Source organism: Bos taurus, chromosome 11 (genome assembly GCF_002263795.3).
Source record: "Bos taurus isolate L1 Dominette 01449 registration number 42190680 breed Hereford chromosome 11, ARS-UCD2.0, whole genome shotgun sequence".
Classification (NCBI taxonomy): domain Eukaryota; kingdom Metazoa; phylum Chordata; class Mammalia; order Artiodactyla; family Bovidae; genus Bos; species Bos taurus.
The window spans coordinates 25,847,271-25,867,028 of record NC_037338.1 but is presented as its reverse complement, the minus strand read 5'-3'; the positions used below and the strand labels follow the sequence as shown (position 1 = coordinate 25,867,028).

The window sequence follows — 19,758 nt, the reverse complement described above, 5'->3', positions numbered from 1 at the left end:
TGATTTGAGTATTAAAGGATACTTCATAAGAATTACTTTCCTGGTGGCTCAGATGGTAAAGCGTCTGTCTACAATGTGAGAGACCTGGGTTCGATCCCTGGGTTGGGAAGATTCCCTGGAGAAGGAAATGGCAACCCACACCAGTACTCTTGCCTTGAAAATCCCATGGACAGAGGAGCTTGGCGCAGGCTACTATCCATGGGGTCGCAAAGAGTCGGGCACTACTGAGCGACTTCACTTTCACTTTCACTTAATAAGAGTTATCCAGTCCTGTATTACTAGAGAATTGTGTAAGAGGCACAGCAGGGGGGCCATCGAAGTAATATATGCCATGCAAATAGCATGTATTGTATCCTGTAGGGCATGGAGACCACTGAAGAGTTTTAAGCAGAGAAGTGCCTTGGATTTTGGAAATATCATTCTCACTGGCATGACAGAAAGGAAGGCTCGAAAGTAGTGGTTCTGCACGTGCCCTGGACCAGCAACTTCAGCATTACCTGACAACTCAGAAATGCCAATTCTCAGGCCCCACTCCTGACCTACTGAATCAAAAACTCTGAGATTGGGACCCACCAATCTGTGGTCAAACTAGCCCTGCAGGTGATTTTGATCCAGGCCAAAGTTTAAGACTTACTGCTCTAAATCAGCCAGTGAGTGTGTGCTCAGTCATTTCAGTTGTGTCCGACACTTTGTGACCCCACGGAGCCCACCAGGCTCCTCTGTTCATCGGATTTTCCTGGCAAGAATACTGGAGTGGGTTGCCACGCTCTCCTTCAGGGGATCTTCCCAACTCAGGGACGGAACCTGTGTCTCAGGCAGATTCTTTACTTGCTGAGCCCTCAGGGAACATTTGACAAAGCCTAGAGCGGGGCTGAGATTAAGAAGAAACTCACCTCAGGTACAAAATTTAAGAGGGTGCTAAAATCTTCAGAACCCAAGATAAATAATATGTTAAATTAATGTAACATTTTGAAAAAATAAAAATGAATGCCAAAAATTCAGTGTTGTTTGTTTTAGGGCTCTGTATTATTGTGCAATGGAAACAGTTGTTTCCAATCTGCTTGGGGTTCCCAGGGCCCACACAGCTGTGATATTTCCCAACAGGCTGATTGGGTAATGTGGGGTTCGGGTCTGGCTTCAAGGGTATGGGAACTGCGCAGGTGAACGGGGCCTCACATGCAGAGGGACCCTACACTTAGAGAGGGCTCCCCAATTGTTCACTGTTCTGCTGTCAGTATCTTGGAAATCTTCATAATTTAAGAAGGGGCCCTGTCTTTTCATTTTGTACTGGGCTCTGCAAAGTATCTCTGGAATGGTTTTCAGGTTTTTTTTTTCCCTTCAAATTTCACCTTAGCAAAGAGTAAATTCAGTTTTCTTGTTATTGTATAACTTTAACTTTTTGCACTTAGTTCAAAATATGAGAGGGCATTTTGAGAAGTGTACATAGGGCACACATTTTTCCTTTTGCCTACAACATGGCCCAGCTCAGGACTAGTACAGAGAGATTAATTGTCACCACTAAGGTTCTACTGACACCTAGTGGGTCGTGACCAGGGATGCTGCTAAACACCCTGCCATACACAGGACACTTCACAACAAGAAATGATATGGTTCAGAATGTCAGTGGTGCTGGGGTAAGGAGGTTGTTAGCTATGTCTTGAATTAGGACAGTTATTGCAAATATGGAACTATCTAGAACTTGGTGAGTAGTCAGTTGAGTGAGAGTGGAGTTCAAGGGAAAGAAAGATCCTCATTAGGAAACAAGCTATATGGAGAATTGAGGAGAATTCTGAAACAAGACAAAAAGAAATAGTTTGAAGTAGGGCATCCAGAGATGTTCATTTGAAGGCCAGCATCTGAAGCTCTGAACAGGGTTTAGCACAGTCCACAGGTACCTCTATTACGGTCCTCTGCCCATACCCAACACTCCAGGACAATTCCACTCCTCCTGCTTCAGGGAATGGACACCACAGCTCAACCAGGGGACAAGGAAGGCAATTTTCAGCTTTTTAAGGTCCACGTGATTTTTCTGAAACTCATGGCCGAGAAATTGTTTTGTTCATTTCAAATATTTAGGCCCTAAAGGGCTCAAGTACAGAGTTTATTGTCATGCTATAAGTAACAGACTGGGATAACAGGCAAGCACTTTTCTCTGAGATGAAATAAAGATTCTACAGGTGGAAGAAGAAGAGGGACAAAACAGCGTAGCGGAGAGGATGGCTGGGAGGACGGGATTGGGTCGGGGCACCAGGCCGACAGGAGCTGAATCAGTACCAACAGCAGCACACCCCACTTGCAAAGGCAGCCTCTTCTCCAGTGGCTGAGACCACTTGCAGGCCTCATCGTAGAGATCAAGGCCCATCACCTGTTCTTGGGCAGGGCTGAAGGGATCCACCGTCCATTACAGATGAATACCAAAGTAATCTCCTGTGGCTTCAATTACATTTACTACGCAAGCTTCTCTAGAACAGTTCCTGGATGACTTTTATTCCTTCTTCAATTTTTTTTTATCAGCAGAGAATGAATTGATTTTTCACCCTAAATATTTCAAACTTTTAATTTCCATCAATAAAAGGCAAGGATTTTTCTTTGTTAAGTTTATGGGATACAGTTTCTAACTACAAGATAATTTTCTATTTCCTGGTTTTTTCTTAAAAAATGTTTTTGCTTATTAACTTTGCCCTCATAGTTACCTTTGAAGGCAGAGACCTTATCTTGTTCAATATCATATCACTAGACCATGGTATGGGCTTCCCTGTGGCTCAGATGGCAAAGAATCTGCCTGCAGTGCAGGAGACCCAAGTTCCATCTCTGGGTCGGGAAGATCACTTGGAGAAGGGAATAGCTACCCACTCCAGTATTCTCACCTGGAGAATTCCATGGACAGAGGAGCCTGGAGGGCTATAGTCCACAGGGTCACAAAGAGTAGGGCATGACTGAGTGACTAACACAGACCATCACACAGTGCCCAGAACACAGTAGGAGCCAAGGCATTTGTCCCCTCAGAGTGGCTTGTCTCAGCTGCGACAGACAACTCACTACCTGATCCAATAACTGCTCAATGTAGGACAGAAGCTCTGTCCCTTCCAAACAACTCCAGAGCTCCCAGTAGGATTGGCCTCTGTAGCAAATCCATCGCAGTTCAACACTTTCTGACTGGTTCTGTTTCCCTCAAGCCCTTGCCAGGGTTGTTCTCAAGAGTACTTGCCAGTAACTTTCCTTTACACAAATCTCTGCCTAGAATCTGTTTCCTGGGGGACTGACTTAAGACAACGTTTAATAAATATTCGTTGAATAACTGGATAAAGGAGCTCTTTCACTGTAAACTATGAGGTTCTTCACGCTAAGCAGAAATAATTGCAGAAACCTCTGACCTTTATTTGGAGACTTAACATTTTATCTTTGTCATTTCAGGCCCTAAAAGTCAGAGCTCACACTCAAATCATTCACTCAGCCTGTGGGTCATGCATGGCTTTCCTATGATGATAGTATCAATACCCAGTTGTTGCAGTTACGTTGTCGTTTGGCCACCAGACACTCAGAAAGCCACTCTTTCGGGCTCTGGGTCACCTACTCCAGGATTTAACATTAAACCCAAATTACCCATTTAGTACCATTAATTCCCCAAGACCTTATTATTATGGCATTGTTTCATTTTGTAGGAAAGTGTCACCGAGACAGTTGGCCTCATTTGCATATAAAAAGGAGAGTTTGGAATATAGTGGAAGGAGCCCTGGACTAAGTACCAGCACCACTGCACACTGGTCATTTGTCCATTTGAATGCTTCTCCATCAGTAAAATGAGAATCCCAGCTCTGCCTGCTCTAAAGGTCTGGATTAAGGAATACTTGAAAATGATTGGAATTGGGGGAAGGGGTCTAGTTGAAGGGAGCACATGCGTTCCTCCCTAGTACAGGACAGCTCTGAGTACAGGGGGCTGATGTTGTCCCATAGGTAGTGAGGAGCTAGTCTAAGCCAGACTCCTGGGCTGGGCAGTAATTCCTTTTCTTGTAGGATGCTTTGAGGTCTGTTCCCCCTCTGAGAACAGCACAAAGGTTTCTTGCGTGCTGGGGTGCAGACAGCATGGTTTATTTCTTCTGAGAATCCTCAACTCCTGCCCCTGGGTGGGCTACCAGACTTGGAAGAGGTAGCTGGGTTTGGACAAATATTTCACGCTGTTATGAGATGGACCCTCACTGCCTGAATTTACCCATTCCCACACCAAACTCTGAGTACAGGCAGAGGTGAGTGCCACACAAGCCAGGAAAGTTTGGGATAGGCTTAGGTCTCCCCCAGGAGACCGCAGATGTCAGCCAGACCTGGCCCCATAGGAACCACCTGAGACCGGACAACCATGATGAAACGCACATGTGCTTAGGAGATCCGCAGAACTCCGGCTGGAATGCACTGTTGGTGGGCTGGAGAAATACCTCCTAGAGGAACTGCAGCCCCACACCAGAAGGAGTTTGTTAGGAAGTACCCCCCACCTGGCGCTGCAACGAGGGGAGGAACTTCAGTGGTCATATGGCACAGGATAGCCAACACTGCATCCACTTCCACCCCTGGACCAAGTGGCCATTCTCCTGTTCCAATCTGGTTGAAAACTTGGATTGTGCTAGGTACCCAGGATCTACCCCCAAACAGGGCCTGTAGCCTAAATTCCAAAGTCCAGAGACTGAATCTTTCAGCCTTTCTCAGGGAGCACCTTGATTTTTGAACCTTTATTGTGATGCTTTGTATCAGGTCTGTCTGTACTAGTTTGCTGTGGTTAAAAAACAACTAACAAAACAGCTTGCACTTGTATTCGTTTTCAATTCTATATTTCTCTGCTCCATGTCTTTTCTCTCCTCAAAATCTATTTCAATTAAGAAAAGAAAAAAAAACCACCACACAAAAATCCCAGCAGCACAGGCTTTAGTCTCACTAGCCCTACGGCTGTCTGAGCTAAGGGGCTGAGGGCCAAGGGCCAGGTGAGTACACTGGAGAGCATCTGGCCTGGACCCTGAAGTAAACGGAGCCTGGCATCCACCCTCTTTTTTAGTTAGGGGGTACATTAGTTTGTTATTGCTTCTATATCAAATACTACACGCTTGGTAGCTTAAAACAACACACACTCACTTTATTATAGTTCTGCAGGTCAGAAGCCCGAAATGGGTCTTATGGAGTTAAAAATCAAGGTGTCAGCATGGTTGTGTTCCTTGTCTTTCTGTTTCTTTCTTTCCGCCTGCATTCCTTGGCTCGTGGCTCTTTCCTTCATCTTCAGAACACGTCATGCTAACCCCTGCTTGTGTTAGCACATCTTTTTCTGATTTCAATCTTCCTGCCCCCATCTCATGAGGACTCTTGTGATAGAGGTCACCTGGAAATCCACAATAATCTCATCTCAAAAATCCTGTATTTAATCACATTTGCAAAGTCCCTTTTACCACATAAGATAACATATTCACAGGTCCCAGGATTACCACATGGACATCTTTGGGGAATCTTTGTTCAGCCTACCATTGCGGGTGCTGAAAATTAAGTGAGAGGCCAGTGTTCTTGCCTGGAGAATCCCAGGGATGGGGGAGCCTGGTGGGCTGCGGTCTATGGGGTCCCACAGAGTCCGACGCAACTGAAGCAACTTAGCAGCAGCAGCAGCAGTAGTGAGCCCAAGAGGGCTTGTGGTTGACCATCAAGTGTGAGTGGGGAAAAAATAATAGACCATTTATTGAACATGTTTTCTGTTCCAAAAACCCAGATAGGCACTTCCCATGTGTAATCTCATTTACTTATCACAGCAATGTAGGAAACTCAGTTCAGTTCAGTTCAGCTGCTCAGTCGTATCTGACTCTTTGCGACCCCATGAATCGCAGCACGCCACGCCTCCCTGTCCATCACCATCTCCCGGAGTTCACTCAAACTCACGTCCATCAAGTTGGTGATGCCATCCAGCCATCCCATCCTGTCGTCCCCTTCTCCTCCTGCCCCCAATCCCTCCCAGCATCAGAGTCTCCTCCAGTGAGTCAGCTCTTCACACGAGGTGGCCAAAGTACTGGAGTTTCAGCTTTAGCATCATTCCTTCCAAAGAAATCCCAGGGCTGATCTCCTTCAGAATGGACTGGTTGGATCTCCTTGCAGTCCAAGGGACTCTCAAGAGCCTTCTCCAACACCACAGTTCAAAAGCATCAATTCTTCAGCGCTCAGCCTTCTTCACAGTCCAACTCTCACATCCATACATGACCACTGGAAAAACCATAGCCTTGACTAGACGGACCTTTGTTGGCAAAGTAATGTCTCTGCTTTTCAATATGCTATCTAGGTTGGTCATAACTTTCCTTCCAAGGAGTAAGCGTCTTTTAATTTCATGGCTGCAGTCACCATCTGCAGTGATTTTGGAGCCCAAAAAAACAAAGTCTGACACTGTTTCCAATGTTTCCCCATCTATTTCCCATCAAGTGATGGGACCAGATGCCATGATCTTAGTTTTCTGAATGTTGAGCTTTAAACCAACTTTTTCACTCTCCACTTTCACTTTCATCAAGAGGCTTTTTAGCTCCTCTTCACTTTCTGCCATAACGGTGGTGTCATCTGCATATCTGAGGTTATTGATATTTCTCCCGGCAATCTTGATTCCATCTTGTGCTTCATCCAGCCCAGCGTTTCTCATGATGTACTCTGCATATAAGGGAAACTAGCTATTATTAAAAGATGAGAAAACAGATGAGAAACAGTGGTAAAGCGTCACACTTGTGTCCCTGACTCAATCCTTTCTCTTAACCTCAAGAAAAGTCAGTTTTCTCATTTGCACAATGGAGACAGTAATTAGCTGATATTAATACATTTGTATAAAGATTAAGAGAGCTATCCTCTGCGAAGGGCTGAGAAGAAGTGTGGCTTGTGTTGAGTGCCCATTAATGCTGGATGTTACTATTATAGACCTGACCTTCCCTGGTCTCTCCTTGCTCAAGTCCCTCCTCTCAAGGGCAGGGAGAGCATCACCATGTGCTAAGCCAATTCTGACCAAAGAAGGCAAAAGCTCTGGCAACGTAACTCTAGGCAAAGTAGGCTGTAAGTGCTGAGATTAGTGTGTGGCCAGAGAATTGGTACCATGAGACACTAGGGTGGAGCATTCAGTTGAAAGGAGACACTATTTTGCATGATATTTTAAAATAAAGATGAATGGCCCTATTTTGTAGATTTTCTAACAGAAGTGCCCACAGAAGTGAACTGGGCTTTGCCTGAAAGGGGCAAGAGTGTTAACTATATTTCAAGTAAAGTAAAAGTTGCTCAGTCGTGTCCGACTCTTTGTGACCCCATGGACTATTCAGTCCATGGATTTCTTCAGGCCAGAATACTGGAGTGGGTAGCCTTTCCCTTCTCTAGGGGATCTTCCCAATGCAGGAATCTAACCCAGGTCTCCCGCATTGCAGGCGGATTTTTTTTTTTTTTAACCAGCTGAGCTACAAGGGAAGCCCAAAAAGGTATTTGCTAGTTGCATATGACTTACAGCCATGTCTACCACACAGTGCATTCTATTCCCAACCCTGCTGAGTAACTCTGGTTTCCTCTCTGCCCTTTATTTATAGAACATAACTATATTTACTCTAACCCCAAAATGCTCCAAGCAGCTATTCTGCAGGCTTTCAACTCAGTCCTTCCAGAGGAATAGGACCACTACAGTGTATTCACTCGAACCAGAATCCTAGAAATCATCTCCAATTTTTATCTCTCACCTCCTGCTGTATTCAATCAGCCCGCCCTGAGTTCTATTGACTGGGCCTCCTAGTCATTTTTAACACCATTTAAGTTCCTTTCAAAGGTACTTTTCTACTATGTTCCACAAGTAGAACAGCTGAAAAAGGGTATTTGGAGTATTGAACAATATATCTCCAAAACATTACCCCAAACTAGTCAATTTCTGTCCTCACGGCTGAAAGAATTTGTCCGAGGATTCTCATTCTAGACACAGGAAATATGAATACAGAATAGTACACAGGTATATGGAAGCAGCCTAAGTGTCTACTGACAGATGAATACACAAAGAAGATGTGGTGTATGTGTGTACACACAATGGAATAATACTTGGCCATAAAAAGTGAAATATTGCCATTTGCAGCAACATGGATGGATCTAGAGAATATCATACTGAGTGAAGTAAGACAAAGTCAAATATTATATAATATCACTTACATATGGAATCTAAAAAATAATACAAGCGAAGTTATTTATAAAACAGACCTATGGACAAAGAAAACAAATTTGTAACTTCCAAAGGGGAAGGGGGGAGGAGTAAATTAGGAATGTAGGATTAACAAATACACACTACTCTATACAAAATGGATAAACAACAAGAACTTACTGTATAGCACAAGGAACTATATTCAATTCCTTATAATGACCTATACAGAGAAGAATCTGGAAAAGAATATGTACGTATAACTGAATCAATCACTTTTCTGCACTCTTAAAATTAATATTGTAAATCAACCATAGTTTTTAAAAAACACAATCTTTACCTTTTCCAAGAAATTCTGTTTTACAAACTTTGTTTTCTCCCCTCACAGGACCCAGCTGAGTCCTACTCTCTTAAAATTTAAATCAAGCTTTCCATCCCTTCTTGTCCTAGAGATTTCTTCTCCAGATGTCCCAAAGAAACAGTGGTAGGTATCTACAAGTTTGCTCCTCTGAAGAGATTTTGTTGTTGTTTAGTTGCTAAGTCATGTTCGACTCTTTTGCAACCTCATGGACTCTAGCCCTCTAGGCTCCTCTGTCCTCTGTAAGAATACTGGAGTGGGTTGCCATTTCTTTCTCCATGGGATCTTCCTGACCCAGGGATAAAACCCCCATCTCCTGCATTGGCAAGTGGATTCTTTACCACTGAGCCACCTAATTTTTACATACTCACTGAAATTTTCTTTTAAAGCTTAAATATGTGATTTATGTAAAAAAAGTTATATGCATCAATATGAGTTTTAAAAACATAATAATGAGCAATTTTTATAAACAAAATAATATTCTATTTGAATGTTGTATTTCAAAATAAGCATATTATTTAAACTGAGCTGACAAGCTTTTCTAACATACTTCTGGATAGGAAGTTAATAACCTAAAATCTATTTGTAAATATTTATTTTATGTATCTTTCTGGATGAATTCTGTAGTCCACATGAAAAAATACACTATCATTCAAACAGTGCTGAAATAAACAACTTGGTAAGTGAATGCCCCCTGTAATTTCACCCCCAGAAAAATCACTGTCGACATTTGGTGAGCATTCATCCTGGCTGAACTCCTTATTGAAAGCCAAAAATAATTCTGTAGTTTGCTGCCACATAGTGGTAAAGTAAGCATCACTGCACATGAACAAGGAAGAGAACTTGATGGTCTATTATCCCAAGCTTACAAGGAGATCCAACCAGTCCATCCTAAAGATCAGTCCTGGGTGTTCATTGGAAGGACTGATGTTGAGGCTGAAACTCCAATACTTTGGCCACCTCATGCGAAGAGCTGACTCATTTGAAAAGACCCAGATGCTGGGAGGGATTGGGGGCAGGAGGAGAAGGGGACGACAGAGGATGAGATGGTTGGATGGCATCACTGACTCTATGGTCATGAATTTGGGTAAACTCTGGGAGTTGGTGATGGACAGGGAGGCCTGGCATGCTGCAGTCCATGGAGTCGCAAAGAGTCAGACATGACTGAGCAACTGAACTGAACCGAACTGAAGAAGTATTTGGTGAGTTACGCAGGGCACAGTACTAGTCAACAAGGACCCAAAAATGGTTCCTGTCTTGGAAAAGTTCATAAATTAGTAGGAAGACTGGCAAGGATACAAATAACTAGCACGTCTCAACAAAGTGACAATGCTGAGACAAAACTACTGGTAGAAAAAAAACAAGAATTTCTCTATCACACACATGAAATTTCACTGAGGAGGTGATATGTGAGATGGATCTTTGAAGTGTGAGCAAGTTTCTTGGGTGGAAATAGAAAGACCTTCTGAGCAGACAGCACAGTACAATGCATGAAAGATTAGTGCTTTTAGGAAATATTGAGAAGGTCTCATAAATTGGAGCCTGGTGTATGGGGAAGGAAAGAAAGAGTACATAGAAGACAGCCAATATGTGCTCTTAGGTAGGGAAGGAATAAGATCAGAATCCTTACACATAATAAACCTAGATTTTTTATTTTTAAGGGAATTTAATTATTAAAATAAATATTTACACTGAGCATAGTTAATTCAGTGGCTTTCTTCACATTTTTTTTAAAGAGTCACAGAAGTTCCATTTATGTTCTAAGCAGTTGAGATGGTAAAGATTCTGTCTCTACTTCATAGGAAATAATTACATTCAATGACTCCTCATAACAGCCATTGCTTTTGAAGCACTGGTTGGGTTGGCATCTGTGATGGTAGCCAAATAAATGAGAATTCTATGTAACACATGCTGGTACTGGGTTCACCTGTTTGCCAGGCTTTTGTTCTGATACTCAGGATATAGCAGATCAGCTGGTCATTCTCCTTTAGGACCCACTGGATCATTTTGATTGACTTCTGCTCTGTCTGTCAGCCAGTCTGGTACGAAGGCTGCTGACATCCATGCCCCATGAAGCCCTGTGCATCTGGTAAACCTAGCTTTATGATTAAATTCTGTGGCTGTCTTCTATGAAAATGTATGTCATTAAAGGCAAGTAAGTTTGTAAAAACACATGTAAGAACATTTAAGTGTTTCCATAAGGTCTACTGTGGAAATTATAATCAAACAACTCATAAATAATTTCTTACTTGTGATCCATTAGTCAGTATATTTTAAGTATTAAGAAAAATTTGCAGATGTGTTATAGACAGTGGTAGCTAGCCTCTAAAGTGGCCCCCCAGTTACACTGGCCTTCTGGCATTTATCAGTTGGTGTAGTCCCCTCTCATAATGACCAGTACAATGAGAAGGGCTGACCTTTGTAATCAGTACTGTATTGTTGAGATGGTATGTGACTTCTGGGGCTGGGCCATATGAACCATTGAAGCTTCTACCTTGCTCTTTCTGGGGAAGGCCAGCTACTGTGTTGTGAGAATGCTCAAGTAGCTTGGGGGAGAGGCCCACACAGGGAGTAACTAAGGCCTTTTGTTAACAACAAGCACCACTGAATTAAGTTATCTTAGAAATGGATCCTCTAACCCTAGGGTACGCCTTTGGATGACTGCAATCTCATCAGAGACCTCTGGCCAGAAGGACTGAGCCAAGTAGCTGCTGAATTTCTGACCCACAGAAACTGTGAGATAATAAGTGTTAATAGTGTTTATGGGCTTCCCTGGTGACTCAGATGCTAAAGAATGTGACTGCAATGCAGGAGACCTGGGTTTGATCCCTGGGTTGGGAAGATCCCCTGGAGGAGGGCATGGCAACCCACTCCAGTATCTTGCCTGGAGAATCCCCATGGATAGAGGAGTCTGGTGGGCTACAGTCCATGAGGTCATAAAGAGGTGGACATGACTGAGCAACTAAGCACAGCACAATAGTGTTTTAGACATTAAGTTTCAGTTCAGTTCAGTTCAGTCACTCAGTCGTGTCCGACTCTTTGCGACCTCATGAATCACAGCATGCCAGGCCTCCCTGTCCATCACCATCTCCCGGAGTTCACTCAGACTCACGTCCGTTGAGTCAGTGATGCCATCCAGCCATCTCATCCTCTGTCGTCCCCTTCTCCTCCTGCCCCCAATCCTCCCAGCATCAGAGTCTTTTCCAATGAGTCAACTCTTCGCATGAGGTGGCCAAAGTACTGGAGTTTCAGCTTTAGCATCATTCCTTCCAAAGAAATCCCAGGGCTGATCTCCTTCAGAATGGACTGGTTGGATCTCCTTGCAGTCCAAGGGACTCTCAAGAGTCTTCTCCAACACCACAGTTCAAAAGCATCAATTCTTCAGTGCTCAGCCTTCTTCACCGTCCAACTTTCACATCCATACATGACCACTGGAAAAACCATAGCCTTGACTAGACGGACCTTTGTTGGCAAAGTAATATCCCTGCTTTTCAATATGCTATCTAGGTTGGTCATAACTTTCCTTCCAAGGAGTAAGCGTCTTTTAATTTCATGGCTGCAATCACCACCTGCAGTGATTTTGGAACCCCAAAAAATAAAGTCTGACACTGTTTCCACTGTTTCCCCATCTATTTCCCATCAAGTGATGGGACCAGATGCCATGATCTTCGTTTTCTGAATGTTGAGCTTTAAGCCAACTTTTTCACTCTCCTCTTTCACTTTCATCAAGAGGCTTTTTAGTTCCTCTTCACTTTCTGCCATAAGGGTGGTGTCATCTGCATATCTGAGGTTATTGATATTTCTCCTGGCAATCTTGATTCCAGCTTGTGCTTCTTCCAGCCTAGCGTTTCTCATGATGTACTCTGCATATAAGTTAAATAAGCAGGGTGACAATATACAGCTTGACATACTCCTTTTCCTATTTGGAACCAGTCTGTTGTTCCATGTCTAGTTCTAACTGTTGCTTCCTGACCCGAATACAGGTTTCTCAAGAGGCATGTCAGGTAGTATGGTATTCCCATCTCTTTCACAATTTTCCACAGTTTATTGTGATCCACACAGTCAAAGGCCTTGGCATAGTCAATAAAGCAGAAATAGATGTTTTTCTGGAACTCTGTTGCTTTTTCCATGATCCAGCGGATGTTGACAATTTGATCTCTGGTTCCTCTGCCTTTTCTAAAACCAGCTTGAATATCTGTAAGTTCACAGTTCACGTATTGCTGAAGCCTGGCTTGGAGAATTTTGAGCATTACTTCACACGCTAGTAAAGTTATGCTCAGACATTAAGTTTAGGAATCATTTATTATGTATCAATAGGTAAGTAATAGAAGTGTCATACTTTCTTTCATTGACTTGGGGACAAACTTATATTACCAAATAACATTTTCATTATATTAACAAAGAACAAAATATATTAACAAACAATAAATCATATTCATAGCTCTAGTACATGCTTTTGGATTTCATTTTACACATGAAACTATTAAACAGGGATTATGATGAGGGATTTCTTAATTACATTAATCACCATGCATTGCTGGCAGCTTATCATAAAGTATACTTTTTTAGGATGTGGTGACTGATAGACTATTATGATTTTTGGTTAAGGAAAACAACACCTATAGGAGATACCTGCAATTGGAGTGAAGTTTATGAACAAGTATTAAGTGAATAGGGAATTAAATCCCATTTTTTGTGGTTTTAAAAGGTCAAATTTTAATTATTCAAATGTAAAAGAAGTTAAAAAATCATTATGTATGAAAATGCATCATTAAATAACTATAAAAATATTCCCTTCCCTAATTGAGGGAATTTGATGCTTTTGAACTGTGGTGTTAGAGAAGACTCTTGAGAGTCCCTTGGTCTGCAAGGAGATCCAACCAGTCCATTCTGAAGGAGATCAGCCCTGGGATTTCTTTGGAGAAAATGATGCTGAAGCTGAAACTCCAGTACTTTGGCCACCTCATGTGAAGAGTTGATGCATTGGAAAAGATTCTGATGCTGGGAGGGATTGGGGGCAGGAGGAGAAGGGGACGACAGAGGATGAGATGGCTGGATGGCATCACTGACTGGATGGACGTGAGTCTGAGTGAACTCCAGGAGTTGGTGATGAACAGGGAGGCCTGGCGTGCTGCGATTCATGGGGTCGTGAAGAGTCGGACACGACTGAGAGACTGAACTGAATTGTACCTGCTTTAACAGGTACATATTTAAACTACACTTAAAACCCAGATATAACTTTTCATGATTTTATGTAGCCCACACTTTCACAATAAGATGCCACTTATGTATTTTCTTTTATACTTTTATATATTAAGGATTACCGAGTCTTCAAAAATTCCCTTGGAATACGTTTTTACTAGTAAAATATAGAGCTACTTAAAAAATGGTTCATAGCCCAAATTTATGCTATGTTCTGAAAAATGTCAAGCAGAGAATTTAAAATAGTCTCAAGTTGGGCTTCCCAGGTGATGCAAGCAGTAAAGAACCTGCCTGCCAAAGCAGGAGGTGCAAGAGATGTGGGTTCAAACCCTTCTGGAGTTCGAAGATCTTCTGGAGTAGTAAATGGCAACCCACTCTAGTATTCTTGCCTGGAAAATTCCATGGACAGACGAGCCTGGTGGGCTACAGTCCATGGGGTTGCAGAGTCGGACATGACTGAGTGAGCACTTATAAGCTGGCAGTGTAAGGTGACTACAAAAAAAAAAAAAGTTCTTTTCCAAACACGTTACTCTTTCAGTCTTTAAAACCTGAACTTTCTCTTGCCTCTATTTCCCCTAAAGTTACCACTCCATTTATTTGCCCCTGTGTACTAGAAGCACTGGAGTTGTCTCTGCTTGATCTCATCATTGTCAGTTCTTTTCCTCCCAGTCTCTTTTACACCCATTCAAACCCACTCCAAGCAAACTTTTGCCCCATCACTCTATGAATGGAAACTTTATCGTTCCAGTTGCTCAGATCAGAAATCTTGGAATCATCTTTAACTCCTCTATTCCTCATAACCTATTTTATCTTTCAGGAAATCCTATTGGCTTACTTCCAAATCATATCCTGAATCTGTCTACTCTTCACACATTCCACTGCTACTGCTGTGATCTGAGCCACCAGCATCTTGCCTGCTTAGTTTATAGCAACAGCCTCTTCACTCACTGGTCTTCCCACTTCTGCTAAAGTCTAGTCTCAACAAAGTAGATCCAGTGGCTCTTTGTAGATTAATCCTATCACTTCCTGCTCAAAATTACTCCCCACTTCACTTAAAGTCCTTGTAAGACTTTACATAATGGAAACTCCCTCGTTTCATCCCCTATAACCTATACCTTTGCTCACTTGGCTCCAGCCACACTGGCCTCCTCGTGGTTCTTCCACACCAACCTCCTGCCCTGATACCAGTGCAGTGGCTGTTCCCTCTGCACAGAAATTTTGTAAATCTTTACTTCAGGAGGCCTACCCTGACCACTCTATTTAAAATGGCAACAAATCTCCCCACAGTCCATTCTCATCTTCTAGTTCCCATTTTCTCAATGGCAGTTAGTGCCTTTTCATGTTTGTTGTGTCTGTTCGCCTCCAAGCTCATGCTCTAATTTTGTAGGGGAGAGTCACAATGTCTGCCCCTTACTTTCAAATGGTTGGGCCAAAATTTAAAAAGGGTTGGAATACAGATCATTATGAAGTTAATTTCAGTGACCTGGAAACATATACTGAAAAAAGGGAAACACTTAAAAAGGGTGTTAAAATACAAAATTCAACCCAGTAAATTTGAAGATCTAATTGGCTTTATTCAATGATTCATGGGTCAGGCAGCATCCCACCTAGTAAACAGGAAGGCACTCCCTGAGTGGTACAAAATGGGAAGCTTCTATAGAAATGACGTGGGACAAGGAGGTTAACAATAAAGGAAAAGAAAGGATTGTTTCAGGTAAGGTTACCTCTCTAGTGCTGTTTAGAAATTCCATTCTTGAGACATGCTGAAACTGCAATGAAGTCTTGGTTTGCAATGAAGTTTGGGGCCAGTGGCTCCACCCTGGGTGTGTTCTTTCTTTCTTCTTCTTTTTTAAAAACAATGGTTAAGATCGTAAATTTTATTATGTGTATTTTACCACAACTTAAAAGACAGAAAATAACAGCGCACATAGCTCCTGTAGAGTAATAAACAGTTCAAGAAATTTTTCTTGCAGTTACAAAGTATGAGTATTGAGGTGTAGTTGGTTTAAGGTACAATGCATTTCTTACTACCAATCCCAATCAAAATTAGAAAAAAAAATTGATGTAGAGAAAGTTCTACATACACTCATCAGCTGACACATCCAAGAAAGTTCACAGCAGCATTGTTAGAGGAAAAGCTGGAACCTATCCAAATTTCGAGAGGAGAATGGATAAATGTGGTATATTAAATAATGGAATAGGTGGCAGTAGTGGTAAAGAACCCTCCTGCCAACGCAGGAGACATAAGAGACTCTGGTTCAATCCCTGGGTCGGATCCCCTGGAGAAGGAAATGGCAACCCACTACAGTATTCTTGCCTGAAGAATCCCATGGACAGAGAAACCCGGTGGGTTACAGTCCATGGGGTCACAGAGTTGGACACGACTGAGGTGACTTAGCACGTGAATGAAATAACTATCGTGAAGTCGCTCAGTCGTGTCCGACTCTTCATGACCCCATGGACTGTAGCCCACCCGGCCCCTCCATCCATGGAGTTTTCTAGGCAAGAGTACTGGAGTGGGTTGCCATTTCCCTCTCCATGAAATAACTGTAGGAACCTGCTTTTCTGTGGATGCCAAAAGCAACGGTGAGAGAAGCAAAGTCCTGGAGAAAACAAACCGATTCATAAATAAAGTTCAAAATCAAACAAAATAAGATATACTCAGTAATACATACGTGATAAAATTACAAAGAAGAATAAAAGAAGGTGAGATAAAATTCAGAAAAGTCACGACTGAAAACTTAAAATCATTAACCTGGCTAAAGGTGTGGGGATATTCAATGTTTATCAATATTTCCCAAATTAATTGCACTTGAATATAGATAGCCTCAGTGTTTATTTCCTGATCTTACCGTCCCCATCCCCCCTCCTCAGCTTCTAGAGTAGAGGCTGTTGTTCAGTCGCTAAGTCGTGTCTGTCTCTTTGCGACCCCAAAGACTACAGCAAGCCAGGCTTCCCTTTCCTTCACTATCCTGTGGACTTTGCTCAAACTGATGGCAATTGAGTCCGTGATGCTAGAGTAAAAGCTGGCACCTACTTATTTTATTTATGCATTTTTTTTAAAGGTCTGAACCATCTGATAAAACGTGGTTATCGTGTTAGTCCGTCACCTGAGACTCTTTACAACCCCAAGGACTGTAGCCCAGCCAGGCTCCTCTGTCCATGGAATTCTCCAGGCAAGAATACTGGAGAGGGCTGTCATCCTTTCCTCATCTTAGCCAAAGTTCAAACAGTAGTTTCAGGGGACTGCCCGTCCCACCCACTACCCCATTTCATAGGCTCTAAAGTCTTTAGGCTCCCGTTCTAGCGGCCCGGAGGCAGTTTTCTCCCTGTCTCTGCGCTGAGGATGAGGAGTGGAAGGAGGGTGGAACGTCTGGCTTAAGGCAAAAGTGCTTTCCAGGCACTCAGGGGTGTGGAGGCCACAGTGAGAACTGCCCTAAACCGAAGGAGGCGAGCGGCGCCCGGCCCAGCCAAGGTGTTGGGTGAAGCACTCCGCGGTCTCTTTAGAGTCAAAACTCACTAGCACCGGTTCGCGGGTGACATCAACACCTATCTGGACTCCTGATTGGAGAAGCTCCCTGGTTCAATTCTCGCGATGATGCTTCCTCCACGTCAATTACTTCCCTCCCTAACCCGGACCCGGTAGTCGACTACAGACCACGCTGTGAGCTACCGAGACACCGTAGAGCTAGACCAGCTTCCGGGACTCATCCTGACTGCTGCGACTCTTCTCAGACGCTCACGAGCACGAGGTTTGGCTTCCAGGCGTCTTCTTTGCCAGAGCCGCGGTAGTGCGCGACTCTCCACCGCTCGGCCACTTTACTAGGGCAGCCAGGGGATGCACATCAATTCCCGTTCTATAGTTACGCGAGAATTTGGCGGTCTTGAAACTGATTTCCGAAAGCTTAGGTCTCCATGGAGATAGCACTTTAACCATTCCGCCCCCCCCCCCCCCCCCCCCCCGCTTGTCATTCCCTAGACTCCACGTGGTTGGGAAATTGTCCACAGAATGTTTGTGGGAGTCAGCCAGAAAGGTGTAGGTTTCACTGGAGCAGCAATCACAAGGGAAGCAGCCAGTGGGGAGCAGGAGGAGTATAATTTACTGAGCATCTTCTGGCCACTTAAGGAGTGCCTTAAGGTGGGCACGAGATTTTCCACTATTGGGAGGACAAACGTTTGGGCATCCACTAAGCACGCATAAGCACCAAACCTCTTTGTGCAGTCTTAAGGGTTCCAAGATAAAGTTCTGCGGCAGATTTGCTCACGATTCATCACAGAATCGTCTCCCCATTTGCTTATCTCTATCCCTTCTAAGGTTTGTATGTTGGTGACTTACATGGGAAGTGATCCGTAGTGCTTATTCCCCTTGATTTAATCATGTCACTTTGCAAATTTTTACCTTGTCGATGCCTTTCTAGCAGTGTCGATTTTTATTACCATTTTCTATTAAGTGGGTTTTCCTATTTCACTGCTGTATTAATTTCTTAACTTTGCAGAGGGACCATAGGTTCCTCAGTGTCAGGACTATCTTGTCACTTGGATATAGAATTTACTTAAGATGACAAGTAGTCCACTTTTCTGCTGTTAAAAGTACACATACTTTTTAGTACATCACTGATAAAAGTTTGTTAATTCATTAGTTTATTCATCAAAATTTTTTAAGGACCTGATATATGCCAGGTACTGTTTTGGGAATTGATGATTAAAACAGTGAATAAAACAGATTAAACTTGCTGCCTTCATTGAATATATTACTAGGGGAGACATATATGCAAATAAACAAGTTCTTGTAAGTTCAGGTAGTAGTAAGTGCTATAAAGAAAATAAAGCAATAGAAATGACTTATATGTGAGTAGAAGTGGTGGAATTTTAAATAGAGTGTCCATGGAAGGCTTCTTAGAGGAGGTAATGTTTGGGAAGAGACCTGAATGGTGAGGAGTTGGCCTTGCAAAGATTTGGTGGAATAAGCCTAACAGTAGACATATCAGGACTTACAAAGTCCCCTAGATGGTGAAGAGAAGATTGATTTGAAGTGAACTGCAATGGAAGGAAGGGCCAGGTTATTTAGGGCCTTGAAGGCCAAAGTCTCAAATTTATATTTTATTCTAAGTATAAACGAAAGCCCTTAGAAAATTTTAAGCAAGAGAATAGTTAAATTTGAAAAAAATTGCTTTGAAGACTGTGAAAAGAATGGACTCTTCAGAAGCAGGATGGAAGTTTGGAGACCAATTGGGAGTTTATTGCAGGGATCCAGGTTAAAAGGGTTCATTGAATTTCTGTTTGGATATTGGATATTCTCAGTGTTGGAAAGTTCTCTGAAAGGCAGCTCATTTTATAATTGAACCATAGATTTTTTCCTTTGTATTAAGCTGTAATTTGCCTCCCTGAAGCTTGCAGTGACATCTCCTAATTCTATAGCCATCTAAGACAGAAGACTTCTGAGACTTCCCTGGTGGTCCATTGGTTAGGACTCAGTGGTTTCACTGCTGTGGCCCTGGGTTCAATCACTGGTCCAGGGAACTGAGATCCTGCAAGCTGTGCAGCAGTGTGGCCAAAAAAAGAAAAAACCCCTGAAAACTACAGAATATAATCTATTCCTCTTTCTCTCAGTCCTCCAACAGCAGCACTCATCCTGTCCTCTTTTCTCTAGGCCAAACACCTTTGGTTTACTGAACTGTTTTCTGAAGGGAGGTGCTCTCCAGGACCTTCAGAAATCTGGCTGTTCCTTGGAAAGTGAAACTGAAGATGTCTCAGTTGTGTCCGACTCTTTGCGACCCCATGAACTATGCAGTCCATGGAATTCTCCAGGCCAGAGTACTGGAGTGGTAGCCTTTCCCTTCTCCAGGGGATCTTCCCAAGCCAGGGATCGAACCCAGGTCTCCTGCATTGCAGGCGGATTCTTTACCAGCTGAGCCACAAGGGAAACCCAAGAATACTGGAGTGGGTAGCCTATCCCTTCTCCAGCAGATCTTCCCGACCCAGGAATCTAACTGGGGTCTCCTGAATTGCAGGCAGATTCTTTACCAACTGAGCTATCAGGGAA

At 43.0% G+C, this 19,758-nt stretch overlaps 1 protein-coding gene and 1 pseudogene across 7 annotated transcripts in view; one reads left to right on the top strand and one right to left on the bottom strand.

Moving 5' to 3' along the window:
• Nucleotides 1-9,730: 9,730 nt before the first annotated feature.
• LOC132346562 (SS18-like protein 2) lies at nt 9,731-13,253 on the bottom strand (annotated as a pseudogene).
• A 4,103-nt stretch (nt 13,254-17,356) lies between these two features.
• The window catches only part of THADA (THADA armadillo repeat containing), a 335,311-nt gene continuing 332,909 nt past the window's right edge, over nt 17,357-19,758 (top strand). For 4 of the 7 annotated variants that reach the window (XR_009496408.1, XM_015473463.3, XM_024999384.2 and 1 more), the window contains exon 1: nt 17,357-17,467. The gene's annotated coding sequence lies outside the window, so the exon portion shown is untranslated. Of the gene's footprint in view, nt 18,031-19,365; nt 19,656-19,758 lie in introns of all 7 variants that reach the window. The other 3 variants (XM_059891734.1, XM_059891732.1, XM_015473461.3) reach the window with 2 other exon arrangements.